The following is an 18,673-nucleotide window of genomic DNA, read 5'->3' as shown; positions in this document are numbered from 1 at the left end:
TTTATTTTATTTTATTTTATTTTATTTTATTTTATTTTATTTTATTTTTTCAAAATTTCCATCATAGTGTTGGTACAAAGTCTAATTTTATTTTCTTTTCTTGTTATTTCTGGAAACAACTTTCAGAGTTGAAAGACTGCCATGCACAGGAGATATGTTTTGGCTCTTCTGTCTGTTGCGTTCTGTGGACGATTAGACCAAACTGAGCAGCTGCCAGATGACTAATCAACTTGTTGCAGAGTAACAGGTCTCACTGGAGAATTAACAGTGTCTTTATAGTCTCCCCTCAATGAAGTGTCTGGAATTTTCTTAGCTAACAGATCAGTTTAAGATTTTCCATTGCTACTTGAATATGATTTAGAAGTGTGCTCTAAAAAAAAATAACAATACAAAACATTCCCCTTTTCCCTAACCCCCTCAGCATTTAAGTCTTGTAATGTTACTTCAGGGTTAAAGACCACTACTTAGAGAATGTTGTGCTCTGCATTATGTGCCTTTTTATGCCTATGTGTGTTAGTGGGAATGGGAGCATTAGTGAAGAGGTATGTTGAAGCAATGAATGCTGGGCTTTGCACAGTTGAAATTCAGAGTGCTTGGGTGTAATGTACAGCTAGCTAGCTGACTGTAGATCAGATTAGCTGCAATGAATTGTAGAATGATCTAAAAACACTGTAGATCTGGGCAAGATGTTTGGATTTCTCAAACTGGTAGGTGTTTTCTCTGCTTTCCTCTAAAGTCATCTCAGGATTTTTTGTGAAGTATCCACAGTAATGTGGATAGTCTTTACGTATCTCAAAAACACTCAAAATCTGGATACATATATTTTTAATATTAATGTTTTTAGTGTTTTAAGTCAAAGGCATTGACAATAATGGTGTTTGGCTCCCACTTCAGTCTATAGAACTGGGTAAAATGGTAAGATTAAATCTGACCATAGTGGGTACATATGTGTGTATGCTCTCATGATAAAAGATGTTCAGTAGGAAAATGTTCTTCAACCTTGCAGGTAAAGGCATAACGAGATCTGGAATCTGAATCTGGATGGAGTCAATCATTGTGTAAGTCATGGTATTTTAAGTGAGGGCCATTAATGGCTGTTACCTGTTACAATCTGTGAATAACGTAAAGCCAACATTACATTTAGTCATTTAAAACATATTTTCACTTTCAAGCACAAGTCATTGCAACAGGTACTGCAGTGGTTGAAGGAAATTGAATTGCCTCTAATGAATTCTCAGAAGGCTAGGTGTTTGATTTTGGTGAATTTTGGTCTTTAGACCTAAGGAAAAATAAAAAGGTGATTTTACATATACTCACTGAGCATATACAGAATTGAAGGCACAGATGGGGTGGGTGAGATGGTTGGGAGCATGCTACCTAGAACAATGTAGCACTGCAGTCTGAGACCTATAGAAATCTACGGAACAGGGTCAAAACTTTATAAAAACTGTAAATCCTGAAAAAAGATGATTGTGTTGAGGCCACATGTTGAATTTAACGGCCCACTTAAATTGTCCAGGTGAGTGTTGCTGTCAGTGTGCTATACTCTTACCAGCCCAGGACTGGAAGGTACAGCCTGTGTGTTTGGTGTTTCGTAATGACTTCAGATTGGATTCATCACACCTAACTTCAGAAGTTAAAGATTAACTGTCTACAACCAACCCAGTCATGCAGACCTCCTTGTGCAGATAATGAAGAGGAATGAGCCACAGCAGGTTTCAATTCCTGATTCAATCACAGACACAAGCTTCTGTGCTCTGCGTTGCCTCGGAGCACCTGGTTCTCTGGGATTTCTGTGCTGCAGTGGGGTAGGTAAATGCAGCTGATTAGGTATGATTAAGCTTCCTTATCATCCTGCTCAAAGTGTTCTCCCATACACAGGCCAATCTTGCCCTGATGCCAGGGCTGGGGCTGCTGTTTCTATTGACACTTTGTGCTCCTTGCATGCTTCATCTGCAAAAGGGAGAATAGGCAAGGAAGTATGGAAAATCCCTTAGCTGTTAGGAACATAAAAAAGGCAAAGGCTGGCACATGCACCCACAAATACAGGAAATAGCTGTATGGTTTTAGTTGCACTTGTTTTTATATTTGGGTCGATTCCAGTCATGATCTTGGCCAGGAACCATGCTTGATTTTGACAGGTTTTTGAGTTTCTAGAATATAAAATGAATACTTTAAATAGTGTTTATCTCTAGGATGCAGATCTCTGAGCAAGGTGGCACCTGCAACAATTAAATTTATTTAAACACAACAACTGTGCTAATCACTTAATTTTAAGTAAAATTCCATACAGAGAATCTCCACATCTAGCTATGCCAAAATCAAGTCACTTTGTATGTGTTTTTCCTCTGGCTTTTATTGCAGGAGGCCGTGGAGGAAAAGAAATGTATTTTAAGGTTTTCTTGTTAATAACTTGCATTACGGTCTGAAGAGTACTGGTTGCTAGCAATTTATTTCTGTCCACCTCATATACTTATTTAATAACAACATTAACATGAGATTAGGTAGAAAACTGTGTTGTTGAATTGACTGTTTGTGCAAATGGAGTTGTTTTTACTAGAACTATATGCAAAGCATACTTGGCGTAATGTTAAATTGTACTGTTGAGCTTGTGGAGACTTTAGCGGAGATCTGTGTGTGAAATTCAGCCAGAGGGTGCGTTTGCAAAGATCTTTAACTCATGCTGAGCATTGACTGGCCTGTGATTTTAAAGTGAATGTTAGAAAAACCCCAGACTGCTGCATGATGGTAAGGTTATTAATTTAGAACTTGAAAAAATTTAAGCATGTTTTAAACCAAATTAAGCTCTGGAACATAGTAAACCTAGCTACTCTGGCCTTTATTTCACAACACATATTCACACTGTAACTCATACTCTGCCATTAGAGCCCACAGAGGCAGTGTTTTTTGAGCTCTCATTTTCTCTTACCTCCTAATGCTGCAGTGTAAGTTGTCATAGTGCTTCGTCATGTTTTTCATTTAATTGGTGCTAGTGAATGTGAAATTGGATCAGTGGTTCATTGCTTTGATACAATTAATACATCTAAATAGTCTTTTTGCTATAAAAGACAATGCTAGAACTGATATGCTACACCACAGGGGTTTAACTAAGCATCATAAGAGGAGTGGTTAATTGTCACTTACTGCTTATTATCTGAAACAATGTCCTGTTGAATTCTGACTGGATTCTGTTTGTTTTGTCTGTTCAGCCTTTGGTTTCAATAATAGAAAGTTGAATTCTCATTTAATGTTTGTACTCAATTTTGGTTAGATTTCTTCACAGAGTAATGAAGAAGTGATTTATAGTAAATGAGTGTCAGGCTTACCATAGGATGTGTCTTACACTCCTATTTCCTCTAAATACCTAATATTTTCTGGTGATGCTTTTCCTTTTATCTGGTGTTATGGGTAGGTAACATATGTAGTGTTGTTCTACTATTTTAAAGAAGTTTGTAAGCTTAAAGTAATCAGTACTCCATGAGAAATGCTTGATTTGATAGATCTTCAAAAGATGCCTGCAGGTTATTCTGTACCTTTTTAAAGGCAGAATTTTTTTTCATTAGTTTGGTGTTTGGGTTTTGAATGTTAGTTTTGGGACTCAAGGGACTGTTGAAAGCTGGAGAATAAGGGCTACAAAGAGTTCTTGTAAAAAAGAAAAGTGTAAATAAAAGTGATGGTTTAGTCAATACTTCCCTTTATTTATTTTATTAATTTATTCAGTCTATCAACTTAATCCATGAACAGCAGAAAGAAATCCTGCTTTTCTCAAATAGGTTCCAATTCATTGTTTTGAGTATTCTGTATCAACAAGAAATTTGGATAAGAGAACTAAGAATGATCACGCAGATAAAATTTGGCCTTATTTTTGGATAGGATTTCAATAAATAGTAGGCAGATGGAGATGAGATCTTAAATTCTTTTGAAAAGAATTCATTTAGTGACAGGGAAACAATTTTGCATTACATATGTTCATATTTAATTTCCTATTTAGCAATGATAGCCTAGAAGCACACAATGATCTTATGAAATGTTACTTTTGCACATTTTGGTTCCTGATATTTGGATTTGGCTTTGGTTAATTGTTTCTGTCACATTTTAACTCTAATACTGGTAAAAGAATGTTTTCTGTGGTGCTGTTAGAAGCCATACGCTGACTCCTGCCCATAACAGAGCTTGTGAACAGCCATCAGTACCATTTGATGACTATACACAAGGAGACATCTGTACTTACAGCTGCCGACTAAAGAAGGGAAACTACCTGTGATAATTATCTTCTGTGCAGAAAAGAGAGGGAGTGAAAAAGAACTGCTGAAGAGAAATGTAAACTGAAGGCACAGGGACTAAGATTGAGAATATCTACGTTTGACTTGGATGGGAGTGCAGCTTAGCTTGCCAACACGAAGAAGAACATACTGGTCTACACTGAATGCATGGGCCCAAGAGTTTAGATGTTGTGGTTGGTTGGCTCTGAAGGAGCAGTCTGACAAAACTGGAGGCTAGATGAGGGCAGACTTTCTTCCTTGTTCTCTAGCTGAGTGAGAGGACATGCTATGTCACTTTGATCAGGTGAAGATACCATGGGGAAAATACTCAGCCTTGAGAAAGCTGGGCTGGACCACTGACTCCCAGGCAGCCTGGATTTCACTGTTTAAGCTTCTACTTCCGTATTCATATTGTTTTGTTGTTGTTTTTAGGAGGGAAGCGGTTTGGTTTATCTGTAGCTCTCAACCTGACCAGGGCAACTACCTGGAGTACCTGCTGTACTCCACGGCCTGTGTCCTGAGTCATGATGTCTGCTGCAACAGGGACCTCTGAACAGAATTCTGAGGCTCTCCTGTAATATGATTCCTAAAAATGACACATACATGGATGACATTTAAAAAACAAACAAACAAACAAACAGAAAAGCCATTTCCTTGATTCTGCTTGAATTCTGCTTCTCAAAGGTTACAGGACATTTGAAAGAGCCAACAACACATGAGAAAACAATCCTGAGAAGGAACAGAAATCTCCTCTGAAAGAAGCTTCACATTCAGCAATTTGCAGTTTAGTTCCTGTGTGAACAATTAATCTTAAAACAAATATTTGGTGTAGGGAGATTGAGCTCCAGGAGGTTTCATAGCTAACTAAGGTTGAATGAAAACACGCACTGCCTGACGTTTTCAGGCCAGTTTCTCTTTTCCATAAAAATAACTAAGAAAAAGTATCTGTTACAATGACCCAGGTTTTGCCGTTGAAATCTCTCTAAATTACAGGCCTTTTCCCTCAGAGACCATTTACAACAGGGTATATAATGCATGGCTGTGCTACACCCTACCACTCTTTGAATTCACTATAACTTGTTATTACTACGCTGAACTGTAATGGTCTGGTTCAAAGGCTTTTCTATAAATAAATAACCTCGTGGCTGGGCAGATGACAGCCGCTACCACCAGCTCCTGTGTTATCAGCTGTCCAGGTTTCAGCGCTTCATCTGTGCATGGCTGGAGCTGCTTTGAAAAACCTGTGAATGGCTGGCAGCTGCTAAACCTGATTGGGGCAGGACTGGAAACGGTGTATTATACCACTGTTTCTTGTCTTGTTATTTTATGGGTGTCTCTTTTTTATTTTTTATTATCTATACCTTCCGGAGTGCTATTTATTCCGAATGGAGAGGGGAGGAGAAAAGGCATGGCTTTTTGACTTGGGACCCACATGTATGCTACCTTTGTACTGTCATGAATTGCCCTATCAAATACCACCCTATTAATGGGTGTGTCTTATTGGCTATAGAAAGGCTAAGACATGACATTAACAGTTAGCAGACGTCACCATATCTTGGTTGCATTCTGGATTACCCTGTTTGTGTGTGTACATAACCCTTGAAGGATGGTATGTATGTCCAAGAAGTACATAAAGTGTCTGTAAATGTTGTTCTGCCATGCCCCAGGTGTCAGCTGGGCCCTCTGCCCTCCTCATGTACTGGTGCTCAGCCACCCCTAGAGCTTCTTCCAGGGTGGATGAGGTGTCCACTTCCTTCTGGCTCAAATCATGCCCTTAGTTGAGCATCCTGGGCTGTCCCTGGATGAAAAGTAATTAGTGTCCCCACACAATCAACAACGATTGGAGAAAAATGCTGTTAATTCAACAAATTCACCCAGTCTATCAGGTAGGCCATAAGGGTCATTAGGGAAGAGGATCTCTTGTGCTGTGTGCGGTAGCTGGTGGGATGGGCTTGTGATTACTGCAGGATTCCTGGCAATATAGTAGTACAAATAATCAAGGGATATAAAAATATAAACAATATGTGGCACTTTTGGCAAGCAGCGCTTTCATTTTCAAGGCACTATGAGAGGAAAAACAACTCAATGAAGTGCTAACTAGCAATGGTGCTCACCTCATGAGTCCAAAAACCATGAGCTGGCTCTCCACAAGACTGTATGGTAGAAGTATTGAGAGATTCTTTAAATAAACATAGTATGTTATCTCTTTTCACATTCTGATTTTTAGGCTTTATATTTTCAAGATTTTGTCTGCAGTGTTAAGGAGGGGGAAGGGGGAGCTAAAAATCCTTCTTACAATTGTATAACTTCAAGGGCTGAATCTTTATTGAAGCATAAAATATTGCAATTAAATAATGAGAAATAGCTGCTGCACCGTAGTTAGGGAAAGAGTATGATCTTGCCAGCTGTGTGAGACCAAAACTCATGAAGCATATCCTAAGAAGTCATTAAGCTTTAAGATTTCATGAGAATCAACATAATTTTTCCCTTTTTAAGGGAAAAACCTCAAGGTTTCTGCACTCTCTTCAGACTCTCAAGGGTCCTTCCAAAACCATGAAAGCTGGCAATTTGCCTCTTTATAATGAAAGATGATTCCAGTAGAAGGTTCTTCCTGAAAAACACTCATTATTGCAAAAGTTAGTGACAGTGAGATCACTGTGATTTGGTGGCTTCAAGCTGCTCACCCTGGGCCTCTTTTCCCATAAATCACAGTGCCTTTAAAGTTGTTATGAAAGAATATCATGGAAAAGAAACAAGCTATTGCTTCAAAGGATGCTAAGAAAAAATTTATATATTGCAAATCTTTAGCAGGCTAGACATAATCTGTTTGTCAGATTGACGCTGCAGTTCAACAAGAAAGACGAAAACAAACACTATGGGTGTTTTTTAATTGAACTTTGAGCACATTCCTATGTATTTCTCTTTTGGATTTTAACGAGCTGGGTTTTTTAAATGGAAGTAGGAGCTTTTAGATGGTGACATCAACCTAACTACTGTACTTCACTGTCATGTATTGCTCCATTGATGTCGCATGAACTACTACAGGGGAGGCAGCTTCCAAAGAATTGGAAAAGGAGATTTTAGCTGCCCCTAAATTACTGGAAATGTTGTGTTTATATGCCATAATAAAAGGGTTTATATGCAGAAGATGTTTCTGCAATTGCAATCTGCTGCAATTATAGCAGATATGACTACACCAGGCGACCAATTTAAGTGAATGGCATTCAAAACAGAAAGCCAGACTGTCCGTGGGGAATTCAAGCTCTTTTCTTCTGTAAGGACTAGTTTTCTCAGATGTCTATGGCCCTTTCTCTCCCCTCTGGTATTTCATTTTGATCTTGGTGAACCTGTCCCTGCTTAGATACAAATTTAAAGTTAAGGACTTGACTTCTTGTGGTTGCTGAAAATCACAAGGCATTTGTACTAAGAGCAGGGACACGTTTTGCTGTGAATAGTGGTGTTTGGGGGCCCTATGGGACACCTCTGAGGGCTGTCCAGGCCACCTCTGCTGCCTTCTACGACCTCACAGACGCAATTATTGACAAAAGGCTGTCTCTGTGCCCAGGTACATCCTGTGCTCATAGCCACTGACATTTCCAGTTCAGCAGGAAGAAGGAAAGGATCTCCAGATCTTACAACCTCCTTAAAAAAACTTTAATTTCAGTAGCATTGACAAGAGCCTGCTTTCAATGAATTGTATGTTATTTTGTGACTAGGTTACCAGCAAAATATTTTTTCAGTATTGACGCAGCCTGAAAACCTCAATATTTGAACATGACATTGTTTTTGAAAAGTGACTTTGTGATAGTCTTGCATTTTTTACTTTAAAAATGAGGTGTGACGTGCTGGTCTTTCTGCTTATTTTACCTGCCTTTGTTTTATACATGAACAAAAATATTTCACTGTGGCCTCTCAGCAATGATGAACCTCTGGAAAAATGGATTTTCTGACATAGAAATCTTCTAAAATTACTAACTGCACATGGCAGTCATGACCATCGTTAACTTTGAATATTTCTAAAAGCTTCTCTGCTATACATGAAAAACTGTTTTCAAATCACTTACAAAGAGCTGATATGTTTCTCCATAAAAAGTCTATAGGCATAGCAGAGAACTCTGTTAAAAAATTAGTTTTAAGTTGTGAATGAAAAAAAAAAAATAAGAAAAACTTAAGTGTATGTTTTGACAGACATCTACGTATAATTCAGAAATACTTGACAGCATCTTGCTCAAGTTTCCAGAAATGTCTCTGGGCTGGAACCAGATTTAAAGAATTTTAGTCCCCATAGTGAATTGTTTTTCCAGAAAGTTATATGGAAAAAAAAAAAAAAAAAAAAAAAAAAAAAGGATTATTATAACAGTCATTGTTTATAAAAAAAAAAAAAAACAAATATATTGCTCCCTTAAGGGGAAAAAATCATATACTACATGGTTTTGCTGCTGTGTTTAACAGGTGCTAGGAAAGTGTTGCAATTCCGTATATTCCGTATTCCTTCCTTAGAGCGGCATTTTTTCTGATTTTTTTTTTCTGATTTTTTTTGTAATTATTTTTTATTGCAGGATTATGTTTTCATTACTGAAATTTCCTGCTTGGTGATGCACAAGCCAGAATTTTCTTGGCAGTTACCAAATCATTTGATCTCATGTTGGAGAAGGACAGAACAAATAGCAGTTATGGGCTGGAGATGGCCTGCTCATTCCGTTGCACTGCTTCCCTTACAAATTATTCTCTCCTTGGTACCATGGTGTGAGAAGAACGTCAGACTTTTCCTACTTTGAACTGTACGATTCTTTTTTCTTGTGAAATGCACAGTTTCTAGTTAAACCTTGTGATGTCATTCCCTTCATTCTGCATTTGAGGTTTAATTGCCTCTTAGGGATAAAAACGATCTCCAGTGAGATCAAAGACAAGTTCAGCAGTTCAGAAAAAAAGGTAGTGCTCCTCCTTTGTTTTCTTCCATGTTTATTTTTCTGCCAGCACCCTTTGAAAATGGCCCTTTTTGCCAGGGCCACAGTTTTGCTAAATGACTTAGTGTTAATATTATGTCTTGTTTGTTTGCACAAGTGGAACATGAAAGATGGGAAATACTGAAGTGAAATAAATGCAGGAGATAAAAAAAACAGAACAGTGACAAGAAAAACGTGAAGAGTGGCTGAAGTATGATCACATGTTTCAGCCATTCATCAGCAAGGTGGCTCTCAAAAATCTCCCTGATGGACCCATTGAGATTGTGTACTCACTTTGTTCTATCTTTTAAGTTTGCCCTGCTTGCTGCATAGCTTTCATGCAAACGATGCATGAAATATGCACTGGGTATGTTAATCAGAAGACAGTCAGACCTGCCTCAAGTTCTGGGTCAAGGTATGTCTTCCTGAGAAGATGGAAAGACAGATATGGAATTCTGAGCTGAGAATGGTGTGGCCAGACCAACTCCTCAGCCTTTGTTGCAGACCTGAAGGTCTTCCTGCTCCACACCACACTCCTTGTGGTGTTCCGAACTTTAGAAAGGTTTCGATGATTTGGTCATTGTGATGATACTACTATGGCTAAAGAGGTTGGGTGGTAGATCAGTTTTCTCAGGCTATGCCCAGAGCTTTGTGGGGGAGCAGGACGGACCAAGTGACGTATGTCCGTCTATTCCTCAATGAGATGTTGAAGTAGCTGAATTTCCTGTATTCTCATCTGAATAACTTTTATGTTTCAGTGCTTTATTTCAAAATTTGTCATTTTCTCAGAAAAGTGGAGTTTATATAAAGAGTTGAACATAACTACAATTTAATCAAGTTTACATCTCCTGCAGTGAATGTTTAATAGCTTTACACTTTCATTTTCTTCTAGGCATCTTTCTCATTATGCTACATCACCCGTTATGCAATTCTTACTGTGTATATTCTCCCCTTGTTGTAGGGGAGAAAATGGTTTATGATGTTGAAGAACCTGACCATAAGCAGAAATGGAAATGCAAAAACTCTCTTAACAATGCTCATAGGAAATTCTGGCACCAATGTAAATTTGGTCACTATGTTAGCCTATATCTGAAAGACTGTTAATCCACATGTTCTGTGTATGCATACACAGACACATATGAGTGGATTCATAGGCACAAATTGGCAGATGTACATGCATAGGGTGCTTGTTGTGAGGTGGGGGTTGACCTCTTCTACCCATATAACTAGCAGTAGTACTGGAGGGAATGGCCTCTACTTGCAACAGGTTGGACATTAGGAAATACTTCTCCCACAGAATGATCAGGCACTGAGATGGGCTGCCCAGGGAAATGGTGGAGTTGCTGTACCTGAGGGATGTTGTTTAGTGGGAAAATATTGGTGATAGGTGGATGGGTTGGACTGGATGATCTTAGAGATCTTTTCCATCCCTGGTGATTCTATGATATATGTGGAAATACAGTTGCATATACATATGTATTATGTATTATGTAAACTGTTACCTTTTGGGGAGAAAAAAAGTTCATTTTGCAGCTGTCTGCAAAGGGAAATTCTATTTTCTGATCTTTAGCATTATTTTCCCTACACTAATCATCTGACTAGATGCAGTGATACCATCCACGGTCTAACACCTTGGAATGATACATGTCCTGACAGGCTTGTTGCAGCTCTGGGCTCTGTGTCTGGGCAGAGTAGTCCAGGCACCATTGGCAGGCACCGAAGGTGTCGACAACATGCTTATTTCTTTTTGGATATGGAATTCTTTAGTCCACCTGGCCCATCTAGGTAACCACACAAATTATGGTGTCAGCAGAAGTTGATGAGGAGGATGGAGTAGTCAGGGCAAAGACTGTACTGGCCACTGCTGCAGCCACACATACAAATGGGGACCTGGAGCCTTTGGGTTGGCAGCTGTCTGACAGAGGTGGGAGCCTGCCTTGAGGAAACAAGGAAAAGACCTTGCCCTGTGCTGCACAGAGAGCAGTTCCATGCTGGAAGGAGGGAGAAGGACTGTGTTGCTTCTATGCTTTCTTTTCTCCTTTTGCTTGTGTGTGAGCTACTGAAGCTCCTTCACCACCATTTTGAATTATCACTGTTCCTCAAGAATAAATTAGAACATCACCATTTTCCAAGAAGATTTATGCCAATTGTATTAGCTCAATCTGATAAACAAATAAGCGTCCATTTTTTCTCTTCACAGCTTTCAGTTGTTTCAGCCAGAGTATGTGCCAGAACTGGACACTGGTGTTAAAACCCTGTCTACCTATAACATGAGCGCAAATGCTGTCCTCTTCAAGCTTTGCAAAATAGAAATAAATTCTTCTTTGTCATCACTTGATAGGTCACTTGGAAGAGGAATAAATTGGATTGAATAAGGACTGCTTTGATTCTGAACAACACTGTCTTTATTCTTTCCATCTAGGTAGATTCTTTTATAAGGCTAATTGAACTTCATCCCTTGGTTTGAAAACAGTAGCAGGTTTATTTCATATGACCTGCAGGCCTATAATGTCATAGTAGTCCATGGAAGGTAAGCTGATACCTACTATTTTTTGTGGTGTTGGATAATTCTGTTACACTGAAATGCTAAAAGAAGTTCCTTACCTCTGTCTTAAAGGACAGATAGCAACTTTCTCTAAAACTCATTATGGATGGCATGAAATAGCACTGCTACTCATCCAGAAAACTTTTACAGTTTAATTTCTGTGGTTGAAAATTATAATGCAAGGAATTAATACTGTGTAACTGGGAGCACCATGTGGTCCCTTACAGAAGAATCCGGACTATTGTTTTTTTAGATTTATGCCTGTCCCAACTGCTGGCTGCTAGTTGTTTCTGTGTCTGTCGTTGCTCAAGGTTCCCTATTAATGCAAAATTTTTCTCAGTGAGTACTTGACAGCAGTAACCTAGATAAATATTTTCATTTACATAAACATTATTTTAACATTTCAGAAACTGTAATAAATAGCCTGAAATCCCAGAAGCCATCTAGACGTTGCAAGAATTACATTGTTTTTTGAAAAAGATTGATGTATTTTATTATTTCATTGGTCATGGTCCAAGACAAGAGGGTGGATCGATGAAAGAGATGCTTAATACATCCAGGGTTTCTGTTGCTTTTTTCCCCTCCTCCTGTGTTAATAGAAGAATTACCATATTTTTAAAAAATTATTATGTACCCTTATGCAATAAAAGATAATCTAACTGGACAGTAGCAAAGAGCAGAGACCAACTGGCTTTTAAAAGCTAATCCAAAGCCAAGAAACTTTTCCATAATTACTACGAAGCACTGAAAAGAAACTAAATTACTTTCTGCCAGCTTGCAAGTGTTTTATTCAAAATGGATGCCTGTCAGAGCTCAAAAGTTTGCATGTGAGCAGCTGCAATCTGTACTTTGTTGTACATGCTCTTTGTAGTGGAAATCTTGTCCTGTAAGCCCACTTGGACTTGGATAGATTTTTCATCTATGCAATACTGCAGCACAGGCCTGTGCCAGAAACAATGAGACTCTACAAATTTCAGAAAGACTAAAGCTAACAACAAAAAAATACACTAAATCGTCTGCATTTGTTCTCTATAACAAATATCTTGTAATATCAAAGAAAGAGACCCTTTCTGTGTGCAGGCACTTTCATTCCCAGGATTTAGCATTTGTTTTTCAAAAAAGCACGAGTATGTGATCAGACACAAAGGCCAGATGAAACACATGGTCACCTCTAAGGCAGTCCCTCCTTGTTGCACATGTAATGTGAGCCAACTGTTATTCTTCCCAACTGGACAGGGCCATCTCCTGCTTACTGCCCAGCCTGAAGTCCCATAGATACTGAGGTTTAGCTGAGGTACTTGTGGCTGAATATATATCTAGCATAGATTCACTGACATATTGTCTTCCAGGGCTGCCATATGAACCTAAGAAAGCATGTATCAAACATAACGGTGAATATCCCGTACTCATGTTACCAGCTTCCTGAGAGAGAAGAAATTCAGCATCCAGACATCAATTCCCACTGCCTCTGCATGTATTTTCCATCTCTTCTGCCCTGTGTACATTTTGCAGTCACAACATGAGTGTGTATTTAAGTAGAGTGGTCTAAGTGGTTGCATTGCTTTTAGAATCTGTTTACTCCAAATCTCAACAGCTAATCCTTCTAATCCTCAAATAATTATTTTAGCCTATACTGTAGCTGTTCAGAATTAGCAGACAGTATTTGTGTAGTTCACAAAATTTTAATACCTATTTTCTTCTTATGAGTATCCCATGTGGCCAAATGACTTTTATCCATATGAGCAAGTTATAAATTCCCTCTAAGGATGGGTCTGCAAACACATGCCTGTATATGCAGTCATCTGTGCATGTGGTTGTTCCATGTGTTTACATTACAATTTAGAACCAGCCACTGGTGTTTGAAATTCAGCTTGGGCCATGCAAAAGTTTACTTTCAGAAAGGACAGATTGCCCTATGGAAATCAAGGCCCTCTGCAAGGAATTTTGCATCCAGATCTTCATTAGTCATTTCTAGAAATCTAGGGCAGATTTCCTTATAGCCAGAGGTCCTTCTGTGCTTTGTCATGGGAAATGGGATTGAACTGGGACCTTCAGGAGCTGGAGGTGACTTGGCTTTCCTCTTCCTACTGGATGGATGTTCACTGGTTAGCATTTATTAGTTATGGTGGAATTACGGGTCTCAGAAAACAGGACAGTCATTTTATAGATTACATATTCTGCCAGCAGAAAGTGGAAAAATGCATTTATTTTTGCTTCCTTAATCTATAGCATTAAAATTATGACTACTGGCCTTAATTTCCTGTCGAATTTTGAGAAGATTCTTTCTTTCCTCCATGAGAATGGGAACGTGGCAATTTCTGCTGAATTTCTGAAGAACTCCTGCCTCCCAATTATCTTTTCACTGGTTTGAAGCTGCAGCTTGTTAGTTCCTGAACAGCCTTGCATACAACCAGGAGCATGCAGCTTCTCCCAGAGCTGCCAGGCTTTCAGATTCCTTTGTTTCAACTGGACTTTGCACGCTTACAAAGACAATACGATATAATTGGGTCTTTTCTGAGTATTCTTTGCTGCAGGATTTTGACTGTCCAGTTACTATACGTTTGTCTGTATTAAAATGCAAGTACTTAAAAATGAAGCACTCCAATGTTCTTTATCCTTGTGTTTGTCACTATCTCCAGCTAGGAATGGAGCACACACCCAATCACAAAGCTAAACTAGCATGACTTGGCGGTGACAATACTGCTGAGTACACTTCATGGAGTATCATCTTTTCTTTTTGCACAGTAATTTCCATTAAATTCAATTTCATGTGTCATTATATTGTAAAGAGAGAGGAATCTACTTCACAAATTGCTTTGAAGTGTCTGAGTGCAGATGCAGTGAATTGCACTAATTAGATTGCTAGAGCCTAGCAGATAAAGAAGGCTCTTTCTTGTGCTTCAAAAATATTTTTATTGGTTTTATTTCACGTAGTAGTCCTTCCAAGTATCATCCATGTTGTGCAATGTAAACCAATAAAACAAATATTTAAGCAGAATTAGCTTAGGTGGGACAAGAAAAGGAACAAAGAAAGGATGAGTTGTTTTAAAATAGGGATTAGGATTTACAGAGAGAGCCCTACGCTGAATTTTTGAAAGTTAAGTAACATCGCACTTCTGTGCTTGGATGTCAGCATCTATGTTCAGCGTGTGGCCAGGATAAGGACAGTTCTGTGTGACTGAAAGGGAGCCTAAGTAAAGAACAGCATTTTATGGCCAGCTATGTGTTTGCACATGCCAGCAGCCGCACTGAACGGGTCCTCTGTCAGTGTCTCCACGCAGGGCGAGGTGAGGCCCGGCCGAGCAGCTACTCCTGACAGCTCCACAGGCCATTGGAAGCGGGAAGTGAAACTGCTCAGGGCTGCCCTGTGCTGGGGGGAGGAGGCTGCTGGGTCTCACTTTCGATTCCCGAGGTTTGCACCCAGTGTCACTGGGTGTGTGCACGCGGAAGGGAGCTGGGTATTTTCGGATACAGGCTGTTCCTGCAGATTGCTTGGTATTACTGTTTGGTCAGACAGAGGGCTACCAAGCTTAGGAGATAGCGTGACGAAATGTAGAAATTCATTTGGAAATGGTGAAATACTTTTTAGCTTGAGGCTGTTGTGTTATTTCAGAGATGAGCCAGTCTCTTACATTCCCAGCATTCGTTATCTATCAGTGTCAGACAAATATTCAGAAAGGCCTCTTGGGCCTGCTGTCTAGCTAACATACCACACATACAGCTATAGCAATACATGTTCTGCTGAAACCGGCTCTCTTTGGCCAGCTATTGCACTGCTCCTGCCCAAAATATTTAAATACCGATGCAGAAGCCTCACAGCTAAACTACCATGTTGCTCAACCAGCTACATTGCATAGATTTTTCTGGCTGATTTAAAATTATTTGTCAGGCAGAAATATCTATTGGTCATTTTAGAATTATTTAGTCTAATATTTGCAATGGAAAGAGAAAAAGGGGAGTTAATTAATGGCAGCAAAAATCAGTTGAGAAGGGGCTCTGCTGTTCTGCATACTGAAACTGCCTATCAATTCCAAAAGAAATTATATCAATTACAGTCAAAATATTTGTACATTTACTGAAGTGTGTGAACTTTCATTAAGACTGAAGTATGTCATAATTCTGTTTTCTACAGTGTCAGTATACTTCTAGAAACAAAATGATGTGAGACATTCAGCCCCTCAGATCTCAGTCACAAGCCTCAAGGCTATGCCAAGGGGAAAATGCTGGAGAGGTGCTGCCTCAAGGGCATCAAAAAGGCCATTGCAAGTGGAAAGCAGGAGCTCCCTAATATATTTAAATTTTTTCTTTGCTGCTTTGCAAAGAGGCACCTAAGGCTTGGACTGAAGGCATGCTGCTTCCATACCAAAACCTCTTTGCCCACTGGGGAGCAGAAACACGTCTCCAGTACTGAAATTCAGGGCTCCTGGTAGCCAACTATTGCCTTGGTCCAGGTGTTTTTTTTCTCCATTTTCTGACAAAAATGCCATCTTGGAACTTCCTTTCCTTTTGAAACTGGCATATGCAGCTTCTGACAAGATAACCCTTTGTGAGCTCATTCTCAACCAGCTCTGTTAGTGAATGCAACTTACACTATGAAAACTGCTCAGCCCTGTGCCTCAAGACAATCCTCACATTCTTTCCTGAGTCCTCGTTTGACAAAATCTCCCAAGAAACAGTAGGAGTTTTGACTATGTGGTTTCTAATGTTAAGCCAAAAATAAATGGTATATGTTGCCCTATAGTCCCACACAAATTATCTGATCATTGTAAAAATAGAAGTTAAGAATAAAACTGAGTAGGACAATAAATAATCATAATCCTATATGGAAAAAACACCAAGTATTCAGATTTCCACTACAAAATTGCTTTTCTTTTGCTAGGATTTTCACAGTGGCCTGAAGCTTGGCTCTGAGTGAGAAAATGTGCCCCATCAGGCAAGAGAACTCAATGCCTACATGTTCTTTTTTGTTAAATTTGGCAAGGGGAGCCTACAGCCTTAATTAATGTCACTTGTGATAGCAAGAGGCAAATAATAGAGCAACAAGTCAAACTGCAAAAGTGAAGACAAAAAAGCAATGGGGAGCACTAAAACAGTTGTGTCAGTTCCTATGGATTTTAATGAGACTTACAGGCAATGCTTTGAAAAATTGGAGAAGAAGAAAAGAGTTTTGAACTCTTGTTTTGTTTTCTTTGCCGAGTCATGGGCTAATTGTCCCATGTAAACAGTTCATCTGAGAAGGGAAGAAGTGAGGTGTATTAAGTTGTTCAACAACTTTAGTACTGAATTTATCGCACTATGTTAAATAGATCTGCATGTTTCAGACAAAATACTTTCACATTTGAGATCAGTCTTTTCCAAACCATCCAAATTTGTTTTGTTACATATTTGAAATTCAGCTGAGTTTTGTTGAAAAGTTTATGAGCTTTTCTGTTCTCGAGAAAAGCTGAGCATTTGAGAGAGAACTAGAGTTTTCAACTTAGTCTCGGTCTGTATCCTAAAGATTTAGCTCAGTCAGTGCTGAACTATGAACCCTGGAACACAAAACTGATGAGGTTCTCATAGCACAGGGTGCTTCCTCATTTCTGACCTCTCTCTCATTGAGTCAGACACAGTATTAGCCAAGCAGGGCTTAGTTCAGGTCAAACACAGTCACGATTAACTTCAGGAGAAGCAACAACAAAGTCCAAATTTCCAGTGCAGAGGCTATTGTCTACCTGATGGCTTGTCTTCCCCTGAACAAACCATATAATTTCCTTCTGATTCCCAAAAATGAGCATGAGTACAAACAGTCTGGAATTCACTGGAAGCTCTCTGTCTGCCTTGGAAGTTGTATCTTACTGGAGGTTAATGAGATTACTTAAGTGATGAGAAGCTTATCCATGTGAGAGGAGGTTTAGGAAGGCTATCCCTTAACTCAGCAATGACGTTCTGCATCTGCGTCTCTAACGACGCAACTTTTATTTCTCCTTCTCAACTGTTGTACGCTGTTAGACTACTAACAGGCTATTCTTGGAGCAAAGAAGTGCCTAAAAAAGCAGTGGCTTTTACTCTAGCCATATATCCCTTGGCTGTGTTGGAATGCTCATGTAGTGACAGTGTTGGAATCCTACTAAGCAGAAGTAGTTGTCATCTTTTTTGCCCCTGAACATCTGGTCACACTGGCTACAGCTGTAGATTTGGCATCCACAGAAAATTCTCAGGCTGAAATTTATGGTGTTTATTTTAGTATTTCAAAAAACAACCCTTTGTCTCTGAAAGACTCCAGAAATTAAGAGAAGAATGGATTTTTTCCTCAAGAGTCAGTAGGAAACAGCTTGGAAAAGAAAGGCAAAAACAAAACAAAACAAAACAACATCCAAACCAGAATCTATATCTGACAGATAATTATGTTTCCTGTAAGAGAAGAATAAGAATGAATCAGAGTTTTACCCAGGTATTCCCATATAAAAGGGTCTCCTCATGCACCAATGTAAGAAAGCAAAACAGAGGCATGTCTGATTTGTTTTCTGAGAACTGTCATTATTTTCCATGGTACAAGCCTTGCCATCCATTTTGCTGTGAACTGTTATTTTTTTTTTCCCAGATCCCTAAAGTGTTAGGTTCTACTATGCAAAAGCAAATATTAGTGTTTTAAATAGTGTTTTAAATTAAATGGATCTAGTTATTTAATAAGTATCTGCTGTGCAAATATTTGTGTTTCATGGGATTTTAAGTATTTCAATTTTTTTAATACATTTTGTTTTCTTTCTAATATAATGTAGTAGGAACCAACTGCTCAGGTAGTATTATATAAATGTAAACTAGTTCAAAGCCTGCATCACAGCCTAAAACTGCCAGATACACGGGTGAGGTCTGGACAGCCCATTTGAGCACATTTACAGGAGACTGCCCTGTGTCAAAGGCCACCAACAAGGTGAATA

The 18,673-nt window shown here is 39.0% G+C and overlaps 1 long non-coding RNA gene across 4 annotated transcripts in view; it reads left to right on the top strand.

Annotated features, from left to right (window-relative positions):
* Positions 1-1,702: 1,702 nt before the first annotated feature.
* LOC122184535 overlaps positions 1,703-18,673 on the top strand; it is a 35,189-nt gene continuing 18,218 nt past the window's right edge. For all 4 annotated transcript variants that reach the window (XR_006180580.1, XR_006180578.1, XR_006180579.1 and 1 more), the window contains exon 1: positions 1,703-1,808. This is a non-coding gene — a long non-coding RNA (uncharacterized LOC122184535). The remainder of the gene's footprint in view (positions 1,809-18,673) is intronic.

The sequence above is a fragment of the Lagopus leucura genome, unplaced genomic scaffold (assembly GCF_019238085.1).
Source record: "Lagopus leucura isolate 7727_CA_CO unplaced genomic scaffold, USGS_WTPT01 Super-Scaffold_73, whole genome shotgun sequence".
Taxonomy (NCBI): domain Eukaryota; kingdom Metazoa; phylum Chordata; class Aves; order Galliformes; family Phasianidae; genus Lagopus; species Lagopus leucura.
The sequence above is the reverse complement of the archived record's forward strand: the minus strand, read 5'-3'. Positions and strand labels throughout refer to the sequence as shown.